The 22,531-nt window shown below is 45.1% G+C and overlaps 1 protein-coding gene across 2 annotated transcripts in view; it reads left to right on the forward strand.

Annotated features, from left to right (window-relative positions):
* LOC147691995 (cytochrome P450 2F3-like) overlaps positions 1-22,531 on the forward strand; it is a 556,138-nt gene that overhangs the window by 140,598 nt on the left and 393,009 nt on the right. The window contains exon 2 of one of the 2 annotated variants that reach the window (XM_086938287.1): positions 7,003-7,157. The exons of the other annotated variant lie outside the window; for it this stretch is intronic. The gene's annotated coding sequence lies outside the window, so the exon portion shown is untranslated. The remainder of the gene's footprint in view (positions 1-7,002; positions 7,158-22,531) is intronic. 2 annotated transcript variants of the gene reach the window in all.

Consider the following 22,531-nt stretch of genomic DNA (forward strand, 5'->3'; position numbering starts at 1 on the left):
GGCGATTTAAACAAATCATTTTATTCGAAAGGAACAGGCATCCTCGCTCCAATATTTCAGTCCTGCTGCCTGACGCGTTTCAGAGCTTACGAGCTCTTTCCTCAGAGGCAGTTCGAGTATGCACATTTGACTCTCCCATAGTTCCCTGCATTTAACTTGGCTTAGCTTGATGAGCCTCCGGTGTGCTCTTCTTTGTAAATTCATTACACTGCATGCCGGAACTTGTGGTTTATTTCAGAGTTAGTTTAATCCTCCAGTGGATGTGTGCAAAATTCGAAATTTAGCCAGGACACAAATTAAAGCCCTCCAGTGGGCTTCAGAGTTAAAATCCTGTTCCTGCAGTATAAGGAGCCAGCTGCGCCGTATTTCTCCCCCAAATGCTTTAGGTAAGACGGGCCCCTCGTGACCTTTTTGAGGGGTGGTGCGACCTTCCCACGGCTTGGACTTGCCGTGTTTAACATCCTCCCAAAAACGCCCATGCATTTAGACACGCACTCCTCCAGCTGGCGATTTAAACAAATCATTTTATTCGAAAGGAACAGGCATCCTCGCTCCAATATTTCAGTCCTGCTGCCTGACGCGTTTCAGAGCTTACGAGCTCTTTCCTCAGAGGCAGTTCGAGTCTGCACATTTGACTCTCCCATAGTTCCCTGCATTTAACTTGGCTTAGCTTGATGAGCCTCCGGTGTGCTCTTCTTTGTAAATTCATTACACTGCATGCTGGAACTTGTGGTTTATTTCAGAGTTAGTTTAATCCTCCAGTGGATGTGTGCAAAATTCGAAATTTAGCCAGGACACAAATTAAAGCCCTCCAGTGGGCTTCAGAGTTAAAATCCTGTTCCTGCAGTATAAGGAGCCAGCTGCGCCGTATTTCTCCCCCAAATGCTTCAGGTAAGACGGGCCCCTCGTGACCTTTTTGAGGGGTGGTGCAACCTTCCCACGGCTTGGACTTGCCGTGTTTAACATCCTCCCAAAAACGCCCATGCATTTAGACACGCACTCCTCCAACTGGCGATTTAAACAAATCATTTTATTCGAAAGGAACAGGCATCCTCGCTCCAATATTTCAGTCCTGCTGCCTGACGCGTTTCAGAGCTTACGAGCTCTTTCCTCAGAGGCAGTTTGAGTATGCACATTTGACTCTCCCATAGTTCCCTGCATTTAACTTGGCTTAGCTTGATGAGCCTCCGGTGTGCTCTTCTTTGTAAATTCATTACACTGCATGCCGGAACTTGTGGTTTATTTCAGAGTTAGTTTAATCCTCCAGTGGATGTGTGCAAAATTCGAAATTTAGCGAGGACACAAATTAAAGCCCTCCAGTGGGCTTCAGAGTTAAAATCCTGTTCCTGCAGTATAAGGAGCCAGCTGCGCCGTATTTCTCCCCCAAATGCTTCAGGTAAGACGGGCCCCTCGTGACCTTTTTGAGGGGTGGTGCGACCTTCCCACGGCTTGGACTTGCCTTGTTTAACATCCTCCCAAAAACGCCCATGCATTTAGACACGCACTCCTCCAGCTGGCGATTTAAACAAATCATTTTATTCGAAAGGAACAGGCATCCTCGCTCCAATATTTCAGTCCTGCTGCCTGACGCGTTTCAGAGCTTACGAGCTCTTTCCTCAGAGGCAGTTCGAGTATGCACATTTGACTCTCCCATAGTTCCCTGCATTTAACTTGGCTTAGCTTGATGAGCCTCCGGTGTGCTCTTCTTTGTAAATTCATTACACTGCATGCCGGAACTTGTGGTTTATTTCAGAGTTAGTTTAATCCTCCAGTGGATGTGTGCAAAATTCGAAATTTAGCCAGGACACAAATTAAAGCCCTCCAGTGGGCTTCAGAGTTAAAATCCTGTTCCTGCAGTATAAGGAGCCAGCTGCGCCGTATTTCTCCCCCAAATGCTTCAGGTAAGACGGGCCCCTCGTGACCTTTTTGAGGGGTGGTGCGACCTTCCCACGGCTTGGACTTGCCGTGTTTAACATCCTCCCAAAAACGCCCATGCATTTAGACACGCACTCCTCCAGCTGGCGATTTAAACAAATCATTTTATTCGAAAGGAACAGGCATCCTCGCTCCAATATTTCAGTCCTGCTGCCTGACGCGTTTCAGAGCTTACGAGCTCTTTCCTCAGAGGCAGTTCGAGTATGCACATTTGACTCTCCCATAGTTCCCTGCATTTAACTTGGCTTAGCTTGATGAGCCTCCGGTGTGCTCTTCTTTGTAAATTCATTACACTGCATGCCGGAACTTGTGGTTTATTTCAGAGTTAGTTTAATCCTCCAGTGGATGTGTGCAAAATTCGAAATTTAGCCAGGACACAAATTAAAGCCCTCCAGTGGGCTTCAGAGTTAAAATCCTGTTCCTGCAGTATAAGGAGCCAGCTGCGCCGTATTTCTCCCCCAAATGCTTCAGGTAAGACGGGCCCCTCGTGACCTTTTTGAGGGGTGGTGCGACCTTCCCACGGCTTGGACTTGCCGTGTTTAACATCCTCCCAAAAACGCCCATGCATTTAGACACGCACTCCTCCAGCTGGCGATTTAAACAAATCATTTTATTCGAAAGGAACAGGCATCCTCGCTCCAATATTTCAGTCCTGCTGCCTGACGCGTTTCAGAGCTTACGAGCTCTTTCCTCAGAGGCAGTTCGAGTATGCACATTTGACTCTCCCATAGTTCCCTGCATTTAACTTGGCTTAGCTTGATGAGCCTCCGGTGTGCTCTTCTTTGTAAATTCATTACACTGCATGCTGGAACTTGTGGTTTATTTCAGAGTTAGTTTAATCCTCCAGTGGATGTGTGCAAAATTCGAAATTTAGCCAGGACACAAATTAAAGCCCTCCAGTGGACTTCAGAGTTAAAATCCTGTTCCTGCAGTATAAGGAGCCAGCTGCGCCGTATTTCTCCCCCAAATGCTTCAGGTAAGACGGGCCCCTCGTGACCTTTTTGAGGGGTGGTGCGACCTTCCCACGGCTTGGACTTGCCGTGTTTAACATCCTCCCAAAAACGCCCATGCATTTAGACACGCACTCCTCCAGCTGGCGATTTAAACAAATCATTTTATTCGAAAGGAACAGGCATCCTCGCTCCAATATTTCAGTCCTGCTGCCTGACGCGTTTCAGAGCTTACGAGCTCTTTCCTCAGAGGCAGTTCGAGTATGCACATTTGACTCTCCCATAGTTCCCTGCATTTAACTTGGCTTAGCTTGATGAGCCTCCGGTGTGCTCTTCTTTGTAAATTCATTACACTGCATGCCGGAACTTGTGGTTTATTTCAGAGTTAGTTTAATCCTCCAGTGGATGTGTGCAAAATTCGAAATTTAGCCAGGACACAAATTAAAGCCCTCCAGTGGGCTTCAGAGTTAAAATCCTGTTCCTGCAGTATAAGGAGCCAGCTGCGCCGTATTTCTCCCCCAAATGCTTCAGGTAAGACGGGCCCCTCGTGACCTTTTTGAGGGGTGGTGCAACCTTCCCACGGCTTGGACTTGCCGTGTTTAACATCCTCCCAAAAACGCCCATGCATTTAGACACGCACTCCTCCAACTGGCGATTTAAACAAATCATTTTATTCGAAAGGAACAGGCATCCTCGCTCCAATATTTCAGTCCTGCTGCCTGACGCGTTTCAGAGCTTACGAGCTCTTTCCTCAGAGGCAGTTTGAGTATGCACATTTGACTCTCCCATAGTTCCCTGCATTTAACTTGGCTTAGCTTGATGAGCCTCCGGTGTGCTCTTCTTTGTAAATTCATTACACTGCATGCCGGAACTTGTGGTTTATTTCAGAGTTAGTTTAATCCTCCAGTGGATGTGTGCAAAATTCGAAATTTAGCCAGGACACAAATTAAAGCCCTCCAGTGGGCTTCAGAGTTAAAATCCTGTTCCTGCAGTATAAGGAGCCAGCTGCGCCGTATTTCTCCCCCAAATGCTTCAGGTAAGACGGGCCCCTCGTGACCTTTTTGAGGGGTGGTGCGACCTTCCCACGGCTTGGACTTGCCGTGTTTAACATCCTCCCAAAAACGCCCATGCATTTAGACACGCACTCCTCCAGCTGGCGATTTAAACAAATCATTTTATTCGAAAGGAACAGGCATCCTCGCTCTAATATTTCAGTCCTGCTGCCTGACGCGTTTCAGAGCTTACGAGCTCTTTCCTCAGAGGCAGTTCGAGTATGCACATTTGACTCTCCCATAGTTCCCTGCATTCCAAAGCTAGGTGAACGCGCTCTCAGGATATAGCACAAACAAATCCAATTGTTTCCTGCAACAATTGGATTTGTTTATGCTATATCCTGATATCCTGAGGGACCGCTCACCTCAGTTTGGAATATATATATATATATATATATATATATATATATATATATATATATATATATATATATATATATATATATATATATATATATATATATATATATATATATATATATATATATATATATATATATATCCAAAGGCAAAGCAGGGTCCTGCTGGGATTCTTCCTTCCGGGTCAGGTGGCGCACGGAAATCGGCGGACCGCAAGGGCCGATTGATTATGAAAGTTCAAAGGATTGCTTCACTGCAATAAATGCGCACTCAGGAATCCGAAATCAGCATAGAAGTTTATTTTTCAGAATACACGCTACGCGTTTCGACACTCTCTGTGTCTTGATCACACGTGAACCACCCTGCAGTGTGTGGTGTATTATGCTCATGAAGAGTAAACAAGGAAAAGGTGACTTAACAATGGAACAGTACATTATCTTGCTCCAAACAAACCGCCATTTTGTAATGGGGTAAATACCAAGTAACATACATTATAGTACATAAACTTGCTTTACTTATGCAGAAGTGAAAGTCTCAAAGAAATGATTATTAGGCAAGAGTGAGCAGCCTGCCGTTATAACATTTCTAGATACATTTTACTGAGAATACATAATCGCACAGAGAAAATTTCTTTTTGAACTCGCTGAGGATAAAAATGTTGTCTTGCGACCATCAGACAAGGGGGGTAACATCGTCCTATGGGGGAAAGATATGTATGTAAAAGAGGCACTAAGACAATTAGAAACCAGCAACTTTTACACCAAATGTACTATGACTAATTACAGTGACTCTGTACTAGAAAAGTGGGAAAAATTGAGCGAATGGCAAAATAATGGTCTTCTGTCATGGCAAGAATTCTGTTTCCTCAAAAAAGATTATCCGAAATTGCCTATTTTTTACCTTTTGCCCAAGGTCCATAAAGATGCCAGGGTTCCTCCTGGCAGACCCATTATTTCCTCTATAGGCAGTGTCAACGAGAATTTGTCTCAATACATTGATCATTTTCTCAGGGAATTTGTGTGTGGTCTTCCGGCCTACATCAGGGATACCACAGATTTTCTGAACAAAATAAACAATGTACAATGGGTAGAGGGCTCTCTACTCATTACTATGGATGTGAATGCCCTGTACACAATCATTGATCATGTACAGGGCATGGAAGCGAGTCTACATTTCCTCAAAAACAGAGACAGATTTTCCTGGATCACACTTGCATGCTCATCGAAATGATGAAAATATGCCTCAGGAACAACATCTTTATGTTTGATGGCGTCATGTATAAACAAATACGTGGCGCGGCCATGGGTTCAGCATTTGCTCCCAGCTTCGCGAATCTTTTCCTAGGGAAGTGGGAGGAGGAAATTAGGAGAGATAGCACCTTCAGTGAGGAATTTGCACAGGTATCAACCTGGATTAGGTACATTGATGACCTGTTCCTTATCTGGCGGGGCACAGAGGAGGAAGCCATCCGTTTTATCGAGAGGCTTAACAATAACAACTACAACATCCATCTGACCTACAACATTAGTTCTATTGGGGTTGAGTTTCTGGATACGGAAATCAAAGTGACCAATGGTAAACTTGTCTCCAAACTCCATAGGAAAGACACCGCTGGCAACAGCTTACTTCATGCCCTCAGTGCACACCCATTCTCGCTTAAATGGAGTATTCCGTATGGGGAGCTCCTGAGGGCAAGGAGAAATTGTAGCAGTGATGAGGGTTTTGCAATTGAACAAGAAAAGATGCTTGAAAGGTTCAGGGAAAGAGGTTACCCGGAACAGGTACTGTCCAAAGCAGTTCTCAAAGTAGGACAAGTAGAGAGAACTGAAGCACTTAAACCCAAAGAAAAAGACCTAGATCCCAATAATGAAACTAGAGTTGTTACCACTTTCAATTGCAAATCTAGCAAAATTCAAAAAATACTTGCTGATAACTGGAACATTCTGAAGTCTGACAATATAGTAGGCCCCCTTCTGAAAGACAGACCACAAATCAGCTACAGAAGAGGAAGAAATCTTAGAGATATCTTAGTGAAGGGAGACATCACAGAAAAAAGACAACACATACAGGGCCTCAAGGGCTTCTACCCATGCGGCCACTGCAAAGCTTGTAAATATAGTGTGATGGTGAAAAACATAGATATCCCAGGCAAAAGAGAACCAAGGGCAATCAAACAATTTCTAACGTGTAACACCAGTTTTGTGATCTACGTTTTAGAGTGTCCCTGTAAACTCCGATACGTAGGAAGTACTACCTGCACAGCCAAAAAACGCGTACAGGAACATCTCAGAGCCATTACACATGTCGATGAGAGATATCCCATTGCGCGTCATTTTAAAGAGTTCCACCAATCCAATAATTCCCTCCTGAAATATTATGCCATTGAACAGGTTAATATAGGTAGAAGGGGTGGTAACAGAGAATTGGCCCTTAGAAAGAAGGAGTCAAAATGGATAATGGAGCTCGAAACCATGTCTCCCGGGGGTCACAACCTCGATGAGGAGCTAGCCACTCATCTTCATGAGGAATAATGTTGAGGATTACATCCCTGTGTCATATCTTCTGATTTCTTTGGTAATCAGTTCTTCTTCATGGTTATGTAAATTATGCTCAGATGTGCTTTGAAACTAAGAAACTGTTATTACTCTGAATAAGCAAGATTTTATTGAAGAGATTTTAACTGTATGTTTATGTGTTTTTCATAGGTATTGGGAATTTGAAGTCTCGCCCGTCACAAATCACTTCACGGTCTTTGTATCTTTCTCTCTCCTCTGACATTGAATGAAAGACACCTTCACCAGTACGAAAGTGAAACGTCCTTTCTCACTTAGATGTGCACTCCGTACCTGTCTGTGTGGGTGTGAGTATGCTCTCCCTTGGTAATGGTGATTTATATCCTTTATGATGAACTAGATACAACTGTTCAGAGTTCATAGGCACTAGACCGAATGGATTATTATGTCTCTTTCAAATTAATTGGAATAGGCTTTTAACTATGACCTTGCAGTTTAAAAGGGCACTAGACCGTTGGCAAGTCATATTTTGATGTTACAGTAAAGTTTGAGATTATGTATTCTCAGTAAAATGTATCTAGAAATGTTATAACGGCAGGCTGCTCACTCTTGCCTAATAATCATTTCTTTGAGACTTTCACTTCTGCATAAGTAAAGCAAGTTTATGTACTATAATGTATGTTACTTGTTATTTACGCCATTACAAAATGGCGGTTTGTTTGGAGCAAGATAATGTACTGTTCCATTGTTAAGTCACCTTTTCCTTGTTTACTCTTCATGAGCATAATACACCACGCACTGCAGGGTGGTTCACGTGTGATCAAGACACAGAGAGTGTCGAAACGCGTAGCGTGTATTCTGAAAAATAAACTTCTATGCTGATTTCGGATTCCTGAGTGCGCATTTATTGCAGTGAAGCAATCCTTTGAACTTTCATATATATATATATATATATATATATATATATATATATATATATATATATATATATATATATATATATATATATTGTGTGTGTGTGTGGGTGTATATATTTATATATATATATATATATATATATATATATATATATATATATATATATATATATATATTCTCGCTCCCAGGTTGTCCACCTTTGAGTAGCACGCGAGCAGCAGCTTTATTTATGTGTAGGTGAGGACGGGGATCCGCTTGTAGACGCAGCTCCGTAATGGATCTGCCCGACGCGTTTCGAAGCTCCATCTGCTTCTCTTCAGGGGCTTTAACGGAAGCGGTGGGCGCACCCGCTACACTTCTCCAATTTCATATAACTCATCCGCCGATGGGAGGCTCCAATGAGGCTTCTGGGAAGTGTAGTGCGGAAAGCACACAATCAAGTCCTGTATGGACTCCACAAGTGGGCCCGTCCTCGATCCCATGTACGGCTGCTACTTCACTGCCGTGACCCCCACGTTAACGGGGTGGTGCATACTCCGCGGCTGGACTGCCGCATATAGATTCTTGCTCCCAGGTTGTCCACCTTTGAGTAGCACGCAAGCAGTAGCTTTATTTATGTGTAGGTGAGGACGGGGATCCGCTTGTAGACGCAGCTCCGTAATGGATCTGCCCGACGCGTTTCGAAGCTCCATCTGCTTCTCTTCAGGGGCTTTAACGGAAGCGGTGTGCGCACCCGCTACACTTCTCCAATTTCATATAACTCATCCGCCGATGGGAGGCTCCAATGAGGCTTCTGGGAAGTGTAGTGCGGAAAGCACACAATCAAGTCCTGTATGGACTCCACAAGTGGGCCCGTCCTCGATCCCATGTACGGCTGCTACTTCACTGCCATGACCCCCACGTTAACGGGGGGTGCATACTCTGCGGCTGGACTGCCGCATATAGATTCTCGCTCCCAGGTTGTCCACCTTTGAGAAGCACGCGAGCAGCAGCTTTATTTATGTGTAGGTGAGGACGGGGATCCGCTTGTAGACGCAGCTCCGTAATGGATCTGCCCGACGCGTTTCGAAGCTCCATCTGCTTCTCTTCAGGGGCTTTAACGGAAGCAGTGTGCGCACCCGCTACACTTCTCCAATTTCATATAACTCATCCGCCGATGGGAGGCTCCAATGAGGCTTCTGGGAAGTGTAGTGCGGAAAGCACACAATCAAGTCCTGTATGGACTCCACAAGTGGGCCCGTCCTCGATCCAATGTACAGCTGCTACTTCACTGCCGTGACCCCCACGTTAACGGGGTGGTGCATACTCCGTGGCTGGACTGCCGCATATAGATTCTCGCTCCCAGGTTGTCCACCTTTGAGTAGCACGCAAGCAGTAGCTTTATTTATGTGTAGGTGAGGACGGGGATCCGCTTGTAGACGCAGCTCCGTAATGGATCTGCCCGACGCGTTTCGAAGCTCCATCTGCATCTCTTCAGGGGCTTTAACGGAAGCGGTTTGCGCACCCGCTACACTTCTCCAATTTCATATAACTCATCCGCCGATGGGAGGCTCCAATGAGGCTTCTGGGAAGTGTAGTGCGGAAAGCACACAATCAAGTCCTGTATGGACTCCACAAGTGGGCCCGTCCTCGATCCCATGTACGGCTGCTACTTCACTGCCGTGACCCCCACGTTAATGGGGTGGTGCATACTCTGCGGCTGGACTGCCGCATATAGATTCTCGCTCCCAGGTTGTCCACCTTTGAGTAGCACGCGAGCAGCAGCTTTATTTATGTGTAGGTGAGGACGGGGATCTGCTTGTAGACGCAGCTCCGTAATGGATCTGCCCGACGCGTTTCGAAGCTCCATCTGCTTCTCTTCAGGGGCTTTAACGGAAGCGGTGTGCGCACCCGCTACACTTCTCCAATTTCATATAACTCAGCAGCCGATGGGAGGCTCCAATGAGGCTTCTGGGAAGTGTAGTGCGGAAAGCACACAATCAAGTCCTGTATGGACTCCACAAGTGGGCCCGTCCTCGATCCCATGTACGGCTGCTACTTCACTGCCGTGACCCCCACGTTAACGGGGTGGTGCATACTCTGCGGCTGGACTGCCGCATATAGATTCTCGCTCCCAGGTTGTCCACCTTTGAGAAACACGCGAGCAGCAGCTTTATTTATGTGTAGGTGAGGACGGGGATCCGCTTGTAGACGCAGCTCCGTAATGGATCTGCCCGACGCGTTTCGAAGCTCCATCTGCTTCTCTTCAGGGGCTTTAACGGAAGCGGTGTGCGCACCCGCTACACTTCTCCAATTTCATATAACTCATCCGCCGATGGGAGGCTCCAATGAGGCTTCTGGGAAGTGTAGTGCGGAAAGCACACAATCAAGTCCTGTATGGACTCCACAAATGGGCCCGTCCTCGATCCCATGTACGGCTGCTACTTCACTGCCGTGACCCCCACGTTAACGGGGTGGTGCATACTCCGTGGCTGGACTGCCGCATATAGATTCTCGCTCCCAGGTTGTCCACCTTTGAGTAGCACGCAAGCAGCAGCTTTATTTATGTGTAGGTGAGGACGGGGATCCGCTTGTAGACGCAGCTCCGTAATGGATCTGCCCGACGCGTTTCGAAGCTCCATCTGCTTCTCTTCAGGGGCTTTAACGGAAGCGGTGTGCGCACCCGCTACACTTCTCCAATTTCATATAACTCATCCGCCGATGGGAGGCTCCAATGAGGCTTCTGGGAAGTGTAGTGCGGAAAGCACACAATCAAGTCCTGTATGGACTCCACAAGTGGGCCCGTCCTCGATCCCATGTACGGCTGCTACTTTATTGCCGTGACCCCCACGTTAACGGGGTGGTGCATACTCTGCGGCTGGACTGCTGCATATAGATTCTCGCTCCCAGGTTGTCCACTTTGAGTAGCACGCGAGCAGCAACTTTATTTATGTGTAGGTGAGGACGGGGATCCGCTTGTAGACGCAGCTCCGTAATGGATCTGCCCGACGCGTTTCGAAGCTCCATCTGCTTCTCTTCAGGGGCTTTAACGGAAGCGGTGTGCGCACCCGCTACACTTCTCCAATTTCATATAACTCATCCGCCGATGGGAGGCTCCAATGAGGCTTCTGGGAAATGTAGTGCAGAAAGCACACAATCAAGTCCTGTATGGACTCCACAAGTGGGCCCGTCCTCGATCCCATGTACGGCTGCTACTTCACTGCCGTGACCCCCACGTTAACAGGGTGGTGCATACTCTGCGGCTGGACTGCCGCATATAGATTCTCGCTCCCAGGTTGTCCACCTTTGAGTAGCACGCGAGCAGCAGCTTTATTTATGTGTAGGTGAGGACGGGGATCCGCTTGTAGACGCAGCTCCGTAATGGATCTGCCCGACGCGTTTCAAAGCTCCATCTGCTTCTCTTCAGGGGCTTTAACGGAAGCGGTGTGCGCACCCGCTACACTTCTCCAATTTCATATAACTCATCCGCCGATGGGAGGCTCCAATGAGGCTTCTGGGAAGCGTAGTGCGGAAAGCACACAATCAAGTCCTGTATGGACTCCACAAGTGGGCCCGTCCTCGATCCCATGTACGGCTGCTACTTCACTGCCGTGACCCCCACGTTAACGGGGTGGTGCATACTCTGCGGCTGGACTGCCGCATATAGATTCTCGCTCCCAGGTTGTCCACCTTTGAGTAGCACGCGAGCAGCAGCTTTATTTATGTGTAGGTGAGGACGGGGATCCGCTTGTAGACGCAGCTCCGTAATGGATCTGCCCGACGCGTTTCGAAGCTCCATCTGCTTCTCTTCAGGGGCTTTAACGGAAGCGGTGTGCGCACCCGCTACACTTCTCCAATTTCATATAACTCATCCGCCGATGGGAGGCTCCAATAAGGCTTCTGGGAAGTGTAGTGCGGAAAGCACACAATCAAGTCCTGTATGGACTCCACAAGTGGGCCCGTCCTCGATCCCATGTACGGCTGCTACTTCACTGCCGTGACCCCCACGTTAACGGGGTGGTGCATACTCTGCGGCTGGACTGCCGCATATAGATTCTCGCTCCCAGGTTGTCCACCTTTGAGTAGCACGCGAGCAGCAGCTTTATTTATGTGTAGGTGAGGACGGGGATCCGCTTGTAGACGCAGCTCCGTAATGGATCTGCCCGACGCGTTTCAAAGCTCCATCTGCTTCTCTTCAGGGGCTTTAACGGAAGCGGTGTGCGCACCCGCTACACTTCTCCAATTTCATATAACTCATCCGCCGATGGGAGGCTCCAATGAGGCTTCTGGGAAGTGTAGTGCGGAAAGCACACAATCAAGTCCTGTATGGACTCCACAAGTGGGCCCGTCCTCGATCCCATGTACGGCTGCTACTTCACTGCCGTGACCCCCACGTTAACGGGGTGGTGCATACTCTGCGGTTGGACTGCCGCATATAGATTCTCGCTCCCAGGTTGTCCACCTTTGAGTAGCACGCGAGCAGCAGCTTTATTTATGTGTAGGTGAGGACGAGGATCCGCTTGTAGACGCAGCTCCTACAACCTGGGAGCGAGAATCTATATGCGGCAGTCCAGCCGCAGAGTATGCACCACCCCGTTAACGTGGGGGTCACGGCAGTGAAGTAGCAGCCGTACATGGGATCGAGGACAGGCCCACTTGTGGAGTCCATACAGGACTTGATTGTGTGCTTTCCGCACTACACTTCCCAGAAGTCTCATTGGAGCCTCCCATCGGCGGGTGAGTTATATGAAATTGGAGAAGTGTAGCGGGTGCGCACACCGCTTCCGTTAAAGCCCCTGAAGAGAAGCAGATGGAGCTTCGAAACGCGTCGGGCAGATCCATTACGGAGCGGCGTCTACAAGCGGATCCCCGTCCTCACCTACACATAAATAAAGCTGCTGCTCACGTGCTACTCAAAGGTGGACAACCTGGGAGCGAGAATATATATGCGGCAGTTCAGCCGCAGAGTATGCACCACCCCGTTAACGTGGGGGTCACGGCAGTGAAGTAGCAGCCGTACATGGGATCGAGGACAGGCCCACTTGTGGAGTCCATACAGGACTTGATTGTGTGCTTTCCGCACTACACTTCCCAGAAGTCTCATTGGAGCCTCCCATCGGCGGGTGAGTTATATGCAATTGGAGAAGTATAGCGGGTGCACACACCGCTTCCGTTAAAGCCCCTGAAGAGAAGCAGATGGAGCTTCGAAACGCGTTGGGCAGATCTATTACGGAGCGGCATCTACAAGCGGATCCCCATCCTCACCTACACATAAATAAAGCTGCTGCTCGCGTGCTACTCAAAGGTGGACAACCTGGGAGCGAGAATCTATATGCGGCAGTCCAGCCGCAGAGTATGCACCACCCCGTTAACGTGGGGGTCACGGCAGTGAAGTAGCAGCCGTACATGGGATCGAGGACAGGCCCACTTGTGGAGTCCATACAGGACTTGATTGTGTGCTTTCCGCACTACACTTCCCAGAAGTCTCATTGGAGCCTCCCATCGGCGGGTGAGTTATATGCAATTGGAGAAGTATAGCGGGTGCACACACCGCTTCCGTTAAAGCCCCTGAAGAGAAGCAGATGGAGCTTCGAAACGCGTCGGGCAGATCTATTACGGAGCGGCATCTACAAGCGGATCCCCATCCTCACCTACACATAAATAAAGCTGCTGCTCGCGTGCTACTCAAAGGTGGACAACCTGGGAGCGAGAATCTATATGCGGCAGTCCAGCCGCAGAGTATGCACCACCCCGTTAACGTGGGGGTCACGGCAGTGAAGTAGCAGCCGTACATGGGATCGAGGACAGGCCCACTTGTGGAGTCCATACAGGACTTGATTGTGTGCTTTCCGCACTACACTTCCCAGAAGTCTCATTGGAGCCTCCCATCGGCGGGTGAGTTATATGAAATTGGAGAAGTGTAGCGGGTGCGCACACCGCTTCCGTTAAAGCCCCTGAAGAGAAGCAGATGGAGCTTCGAAACGCGTCGGGCAGATCCATTACGGAGCGGCGTCTACAAGCGGATCCCCGTCCTCACCTACACATAAATAAAGCTGCTGCTCGCATGCTACTCAAAGGTGGACAACCTGGGAGCGAGAATCCATATGCGGCAGTCCAGCCGCAGAGTATGCACCACCCCGTTAACGTGGGGGTCACGGCAGTGAAGTAGCAGCCGTACATGGGATCGAGGACAGGCCCACTTGTGGAGTCCATACAGGACTTGATTGTGTGCTTTCCGCACTACACTTCCCAGAAGTCTCATTGGAGCCTCCCATCGGCGGGTGAGTTATATGAAATTGGAGAAGTGTAGCGGGTGCGCACACCGCTTCCGTTAAAGCCCCTGAAGAGAAGCAGATGGAGCTTCGAAACGCGTCGGGCAGATCCATTACGGAGCGGCGTCTACAAGCGGATCCCCGTCCTCACCTACACATAAATAAAGCTGCTGCTCGCGTGCTACTCAAAGGTGGACAACCTGGAAGCGAGAATATATATATATATATATATATATATATATATATATATATATATATATATATATATATATATATATATATATATATATATATATATATATATATATATTCGGTACGTTGTCGTCCCAGCAACCAATGGTTCAGTCAATAGACGAGGCAAACCCAGTATCTGGTGCGTGTTAATTTATTTTAAACCCAACACCACTCTGCCATGACGCGTTTTGGCCTGGCGAGGCCTTGATCACATGACAACGTCATGGAGGCGGACTAGCAAATTTAAAGTGCACGGCGCCATTGGTAAACATAGACATGGAAAAAATACTTCATGACATAATGTCTTACCATCAAGTGGTATTACGTGGCAATTGTTATGATCCCAATTTCTCGCCATTAGTGATTGCACATAATTTACACAGTATACGGTTAAATTGATTATCGTTTGCAATTAAGAATAATGATAAAACACAATAAATACTACTCTAAAATGTTTTAAAATATAAATATTCAAATTCATTGCAAAGATAAAAGACTTGGCTTCCCTAAAACCATGGTAAAATGTGTATGATAACTCCGGTTAGTCATGATAAAATACCAACTTATCTAACCAATTTAAAACACATATTTGCAGGGAGGCTAAAAACCAAATCCGTCACTAATTCAAAGGTGACCGGGAGGTTCATTGAGCTCAAGTGGGCTAACCTTAAGTTATGTGCAAAACAACGCAAGTCATATCAAATACATGAATATGTCTTTTAGCAATGGCATATAACTAAAATGAAATAAAATACATACATATGTATTAAAATGAAAAGTGCTACCAGTGAAATAACAAAGAATAAATTGTGCGCTAAAATCAAATATGGACGGCATTGTTTCATTGTAACTTGGCATGTATAGATAATTTAGATATTTAAGTGCAAAATTGCGTACAAAATTACTCCTGTTAAATTACCAAATTCATAAATAGGTATAACAATCCTCACTGGTATTGAGACCGTTTGGTATTTTTGTATCAAGCAAGATGATATGTCTCGTCTCTAGTTTGCGTAGCTGGGCTTCACGGTTCCCACCTCTTCTCTGGGGTGGTACTGTGTCTATTACAAAGTATTTGAGCCCGCTGGCATTCTTAGCATGACACTCCTCAAAATGCCGCGCAACAGGATATGCTGCGTCAGCATTTGTGATGGCTCTGAGGTGTTGCAGAATCCGTTTGTACACCTGTGGCCTGGTACTTCCCACATACCTGAGGCCACAGGGACATTCCAGAATGTAGACAGCGTATTCTGTTCTGCAATTCAGTTTGTGTCGAATTCGAATAGGGTCAGTACTGAAAGGGGTCGTATATTCTTTCTTGCTTATACCATTTTTGCAGGCTTTGCAAGCAAAGCATTTCAGAAAGCCCCTACTGCTATCAAGCCAGGATGTGTTAGTTCTGATTTCCGGGCTACTGGAGACAAGATTATCCTGCATGGATCTGGCTTTCCTATAGGTGATACTAGGAGTGCCCTTCATTAAGTGGCCAACAACCGGATCACTAATTACGAGTGACCAGTTGTTTTTCACAATCCTGTGAATGGCCTTGTGTTGAGTACTGAAGCCAAAAATGATACGTGTCTCATTGTCAGATACTTGGATTGGAGTATTGTCCACTGTAGGGAATAGTAGTTGCTGCCTATCTTTAGAGTTAGCTCTGTTGATAGCCCTGGTCAGAGTGTCGTTGTTATACCCTCTGCTTAGAAACCTAATCTGACATTCTCTTTGGGCCTTGTGGCATTCCGTATCGCTGCTGCATATTCTCCTAATACGGAGAATCTCCCCATAGGGTATGCTCCGTATTAGGTGTGCTGGTTGCTGACTAGCAGCATGTAGAACGGAATTACCAGCCGTAGGTTTCCTGAAGAGTTTAGTCTCCAATCTGCCATCAACTACAACTATCTCAACGTCCAGGAAACTGACTGACTCTGCGCTGATGCTGCTGGTAAACTGTAAGTTCAAATTGTTTACATTAAGTTGTTCAATAAATTCAGCAACCTCGCTAGTGGACCCGTCCCAAATAAAGAGGAGGTCGTCAATATATCTTAACCACCTCTTTATTTTGGTGTTAACAATGGGACTAAAGTCAATGGCCAGGACCTGCTCCTCCCAATACCCCATATGTAAGCAGGCATAGCTTGGGGAGAAGCAGGCCCCCATTGCTACACCCCTGGTTTGTTGAAATAGCTGGTTAGAAAACAGAAAAACATTGTTATTTAAACAAAGATTAATCATGTCAATGATCATTTTGGAATGTTCAATTTGAGTGGTTGGTCTCTTGTTCAAGTAGTACTGAATGGCTCTTGTACCATCCCTGTGGAAGATACTAGTATACAGGGATGTTACATCCATTGAGACCAATAAGTATCCTGGTTCCCATTTGAAAGTTGACAATTTCTTTAGCAAATCTCCAGTGTCTAGTATAAAAGAAGATAAGCTTTTCACATGTTCTTGTAGGTAATAGTCAACATATTTGCTTACATTTTCAAGGATACTGTTTCTGGCTGAAATGATTGGCCTGCCAGGTGGTTGCAATTTGTTTTTGTGCACTTTCGGAATAAAGTAGATTACAGGCATGGTCGGTTTGTCATTCTTTAAAAACTTGTATTCGTCCATGCTTAATAAACCTTTACTCCTCCAGGCCATCAGTTTCGAATAGATGTCATTATGTGCCATTTGAACCTCATTTAAGTTTGTCCTTTTGTAACACTCACGATCATTCAGTTGACCAAGGGCCACTTCCGTGTACATTTTACGCGGCCACAGGACCACGTTACCGCCCTTGTCAGATTGTCTGACTATAATGTTGACATGAGTTCTTATTTTCTTGATCAGTTTGTGGTACTCCATGTCTTTGTAGTTTCTACGTTTAGCAGCATTTGAAACTTTTAAGTGCAGTGATTTCAATTCAGATGCAACTTTGTATATATTACCAGCTGGCAGTCGCCAGTAGGTAGTTATATTTAGGACCTAGTTTCCATAGGAAAAGCGTTTTTTGTTTTCCCAATAACTTTGGCACCAGTTGACAAATCTTTGTGAAATTTTCAAAACTAGTAACCCACTCTAGTCAACTCCTGTCTTGAAAGTTTTGGGGTGATTTGTCAAGCGGGTGCCAAAAAAAGGGGTTCCCAAAATGCGTTTTCCCCATGTAATTTTCCATAGGAAACTTGAGAAAAAGCTAAATGCTGAACTGCTGAACGGAATTACAACAAATTTGGCACAAATGTAGGTCTTGGTTCAGAAACTGACTTTTATTTGAAATGATGTAAATCCGTTCAGTAGTTCCTGATAAATTAGAAAAAGAAAAAGGTTTGATATCTACGGCAGCAGTGGATTCGCGAACCCTTCCGAGCACAAGCTTCATTCTAATTGGCTGCCAACACTTCAAACCAGGAAGTGTTGGAAGCCATCTTGTGACTCAGTAGAACGGAGTCACAGGAAAACAGTGAAAAAAGAGGTTAAACATCAAGAAAAGGGGGCAAGGTAGAAACACCCTGACCCCCTAGGCCTGCTCAGGGGTCCCACAAGGACCCCCAAGGCCAAACATTAAAAAAGATCAACTAATTTCAGCGTAAATCTTGTTGGGGTCATTAATCCCGCCAAAACTATAAAAAAACGAAGCGCGGGCTACCACACTTCCTTTTGAAAAAGCCCCTGGGTGGGCCAGGTCCCGGGGGTACTCGAAAATTAATTAGCGAGGCCCACGGGGCCCATGCAGCCCTGGGTAATGCCACTTCCCTGGGGCTGTAAAAAAAGCGTGGTGGGGTCCCAATACCCCTACGCTGCCACAGGGACCGCTTTGACAATAAACTGTGGGGGCACGCGGCCCCCTCGCAGCCCTGGATGCCACTTCCCCAGGGGGTAAAAAAAAGCATGGGGTAAGCACCATAGAGTTACGTTGCAGAGAGGTGTAAAATGGGGGGTGCCCTCGACCACCTCTTTGCAACACAGCCCTGTGGCACTTACTGGAGGTACCTGGTGGGCTAGTTGGCCCCCAGGGACCCTCAAGATTCAAGGGGAGTTAATCACCCAACTTAAAACACGCCATGGGGCGTGGTTGCACAGTGGTGCAGAGAGGGGGGGCCTGATATAAGAACTTAGGAATACTGCTGTGTGGGACTTACTGGTGGTAATAAAAGGGGTAGTTGGCCCCCAAGGTTGCCGTTGGGGGCTAACTACTACTCCTGTTACCTCCGGTAAATCCCACACAGTGGGATTGCTAAGAGGTGTTCCGGAGGCTAGCTCACCTTACTCCGCCACTCTGGAAACGAGACTGGTATGTTATAGTTAGAAATTAGCATTTAAAAAACCTTTGAAATTCACTGAAAAAAACATAGGTATCAGGGATGCTATAATTAGAAATTAGCATTTAAAAAGCATTTGCAATTCACTGAAAAAAACATAGGTTTCAGGGACGTTATAGTTAGTGGGACATTTCACTCGTACAAAACCATAGAAATTCCCCCATTATAGTTAGTTCAGCTAACTATAACTTGCGCCCCCGCAATGCACTGCTGATGACATCACATATTACATCATTCATGACATCACTGATGACATCACTGATGACATCTCAAATGATATCACTGATGACTTCATCCATGTGAAAATCTGATGCACCTCCTTACACCCTAATATAACCTTTGATACTCCCACTCTAAAATACAGACTACCATTTTTTAAACCATTTGACACACCAATACCAGTTACTACATTCGAGAAAAGATTGATGGCAGTGGTTCACAACAACAGCCAGCACCTCCGTACTGTTTGCATCAAAAGTACAGTGCAGCAAAATTGTCCTCCAGCGTGCTCAATGTCTAACATCGTGCCATCGACAATGCTGATCTGCATATAAAGAAAACCTCTGCCTATATGACATAATACATTGATTGACCGCGCACAGCACAAAAAAGTTATTTACTGACTCATGAAAGTCAGAATTCAGTTTTATAACAAAAAAGACTATTATTAGTCAATTTCGTTTTGTGGGCCTAACAGCTCTTTTTAGCGGATGACTGGTCCGCTTTCTATGTGAACGCAGTACTTTGGACAATCCTATTCATACCCTTTGATACTTGATACTTGGAGGAAAGGGTTCCCCCAATCTCAGATTTACCAACGTAACTTTGAGCCTTGAAAAAGTCACGACGAAACACGAGTCAGCTGTCTCATTGTTGTAACAACGTGTCAACAGTGGTGAAGATCTCTGATTACCACATATGTTTTGTCATTACTAATATTGGTCTTTTTTGCCATTAAACTGAATCCTGACTTTCATGAGTCAGTAGGTAACTTTTTTGTGCTGTGTTCTGTCAATCAATGTACCAGTTACTACATACGCACTCACTGATTCCTAGCTCTATACACATTTCCGCTCATTTACCCTTACAGTCACTCATACATGCAGTCACTCATCAATACAACACTATTATATGCACTCATACACCTGTACAGACACTCACACAGCGCTACTCATCCAGAGTTATTCACACACTTAGTCAGTCATGTAATGAATCAATCACACTTCCATTTATTCACCTATACAGTTATATACACACCACCTCACTTATTCATAGATACTAATGCATACTTACTCTCGTATGCAATCACTGATACAAGTACACACTTATCCATACAGCCACTCTCACAATCACTCACTCTCACATATAGTTATTTATATACTCCATCACTTACATATACTGCCTTTTACATATGTAGTTACTCGCACATGTACCACTGAGACATCCATTCACTCACCAACACACCCATACACACACTCACCCACCCATACAGCTGTTTCCACATGCAGTCTGGAACCCATACACCCAGTGAATCAACCACTTACACGTCTATGCAAAGAGTCACACACCTGCCACCCAACCACACACACACACTCAGGCACCCATACAAATACTCAGGCAACCAATCAACAACCCCTAGAGACACTCATATAGCTTCTCACCAACCCATACAGCAGCTTACACAACAGACGGAAACAGACCTTCTCACAGTTCAGTCACCAACCTATGCATTCATTAAGACACATTTAATAACTCACTTATACAGTCAGTCACGCACCTACTAAACGCTCCATCCAGACACTTATACACCCACTCATTCTTCAATACACCATGCCATATTTAACCTTTATAGAAACACAGTCACTGGATGATGTCATTGGTGATGTCATCAGTGATGCCATTTGAGATGTCATCAGTGATTTCATCAGTGATGTCACAGACCATGTCATGAATGATGTAATCTGTGATGTCATTGGCAGTGCATTGCGGGGGTGCGAGTTATAGCTGAACTAACTATAACAGGGGAATTTCTATGGTTTTGTAGGAGTGAAATGTCCAACTATCTGTAATGTCCCTGAAACCTATGTTTTTTTCAGTGATTTTCTTAGGTTTTTTAAATGCCAATATCTAACTATAATATCCCTGAAACCTATGTTTTTTTTCAGTGAATTTCAAAGGTTTTTTAAATGCTAATTTCAACTATAACATACCTGAAACCTATGTTTTTTTCAGTGGATAAATATGCGTAGTTTTCTCAAGCATTACTGGTAGGGCGAGGAAGAAGAGGAGGGCAGCCCGGGTATGCTGCAATACAGAGGTAAGTAGTTTTAAGTTTCTTTTTAATTAATGTTATCTTATTTCTTAATAGGGGGATGAAGGCTGGGGCTGACAAACTCTGCTCCGCTGCGGAGTGTGTGGAGATTTGCTTTCTCAGCGTTCACCGCGGAACTAGGAGAAGGCAAATCTCTGCACACTTCACGGGCGGAGTGGAGGTCTCCACCCGGGGTTAGTCTTAAATCTCACTTTTCTCTTGAAGGTTCACTATTACCCGACTGCTTAGAATGTTGGGTCAACCAAATATAAAGCAGCAATCCTAAGCATATCACTGTTGTAATTCTGACCAAGTTTATGATGGTATGCATGCGTGTTTATGCTGTTACCTAGTGACATGTTAAATGAAAATAAACATACCAACACTTGAATACCTTTGTTTCAAACAGCAAACTCAGTAAATCTGTGTAAAAAAGGTGTATGCATTTCTTTCTGCTCACATTACAGGGCACATGGGTATTCAATAGTATATTTGAGTGGCTCTATAACATATATATATATATATATATATATATATATATATATATATATATATATATATTCACTGAAAAAAACCATAGGTTTCACACCAGTTATAGTTAGCTGGAAATTTTACTGACATAAAACCATTGAAATTCCCACGTTATAGTTAGTTGGACTCACTATAACTTGCGCGTGCAATGCACTGCTGATGACGTCACATATTACATCACTCATGACCTGGTCAGTGACATCACTGATGACATCACTGATGACACCGTCCAGTGAATGTGTGTCTTTCTGAAAAATAAATATTAGTGAGTAATGTTTAATTTTTAAATATATGTATTAGTGTTTCACTTTGTGTATACGTAGCTGCATGGGTTGGAGAGTAGCTACATGTGTATGTACATGGGTTATTAGATGTTTTTCTTAGTATCAGTATGAGTGTCTATATGGTTTGGTGGGGGTATTACTTAGCACATAGATGCATGATTGACTGACTCTCTGTTTGTATAAGTTTTGAAGACCGCATATGTGCAGGACTGTATGGGTGAATGAGTGTGTATATGTGTATGTTAGTGAGTGAATGACTGTCTCACTAGTGTCTTTATCAGGAACTACATATGTTTTAATCTAGTATATGTGAATATTGATGTATATAAGTGAGTATATGTGAGAGTAAGGGATTGTAAGAGTTCCTGTTTAAATAAGTATGTGTTTCTATAAGGGATTGTTTAAGAGAATAAATATGTTTTAATTTCAATAGAAGTAAGGTGGTAGTGTGTGTATAGCTCTATATGCAAATAAATGGATGTTCAATTGTTTATTTGCATGTGTGAGTATGTGTGTGAGTAACTTTTGGATGACTGTCAGTGTGTAACAGGATGTATAGGTGTATCACTACATATAATGAGTGAGTATATGTATGAGTGAGTATATTGAACTGTTTGTGAATGAGTAGATGTGTATATAGATGGTGGAATTACTGAATTGGTTGTTGTAACTGATATGGTTAATTCCATTTAAAAAAAGAATTTAGTTTCTATTTTTGAATATGTGTTTCAAGGGTTACATTACAGTGAAAGGAGGTCTGTCACTCTGTCACAAGGATGGTGTCATGAGTGATGTCACTGACCATGTCATGAGTGATGTAATATGTGACGTCATCAGCAGTGCATTGCAGGCGCGCAAGTTATAGTGAGTCCAACTAACTATAACGTG

This window comes from Lissotriton vulgaris, chromosome 9 (genome assembly GCF_964263255.1).
Source record: "Lissotriton vulgaris chromosome 9, aLisVul1.2, whole genome shotgun sequence".
Taxonomy (NCBI): domain Eukaryota; kingdom Metazoa; phylum Chordata; class Amphibia; order Caudata; family Salamandridae; genus Lissotriton; species Lissotriton vulgaris.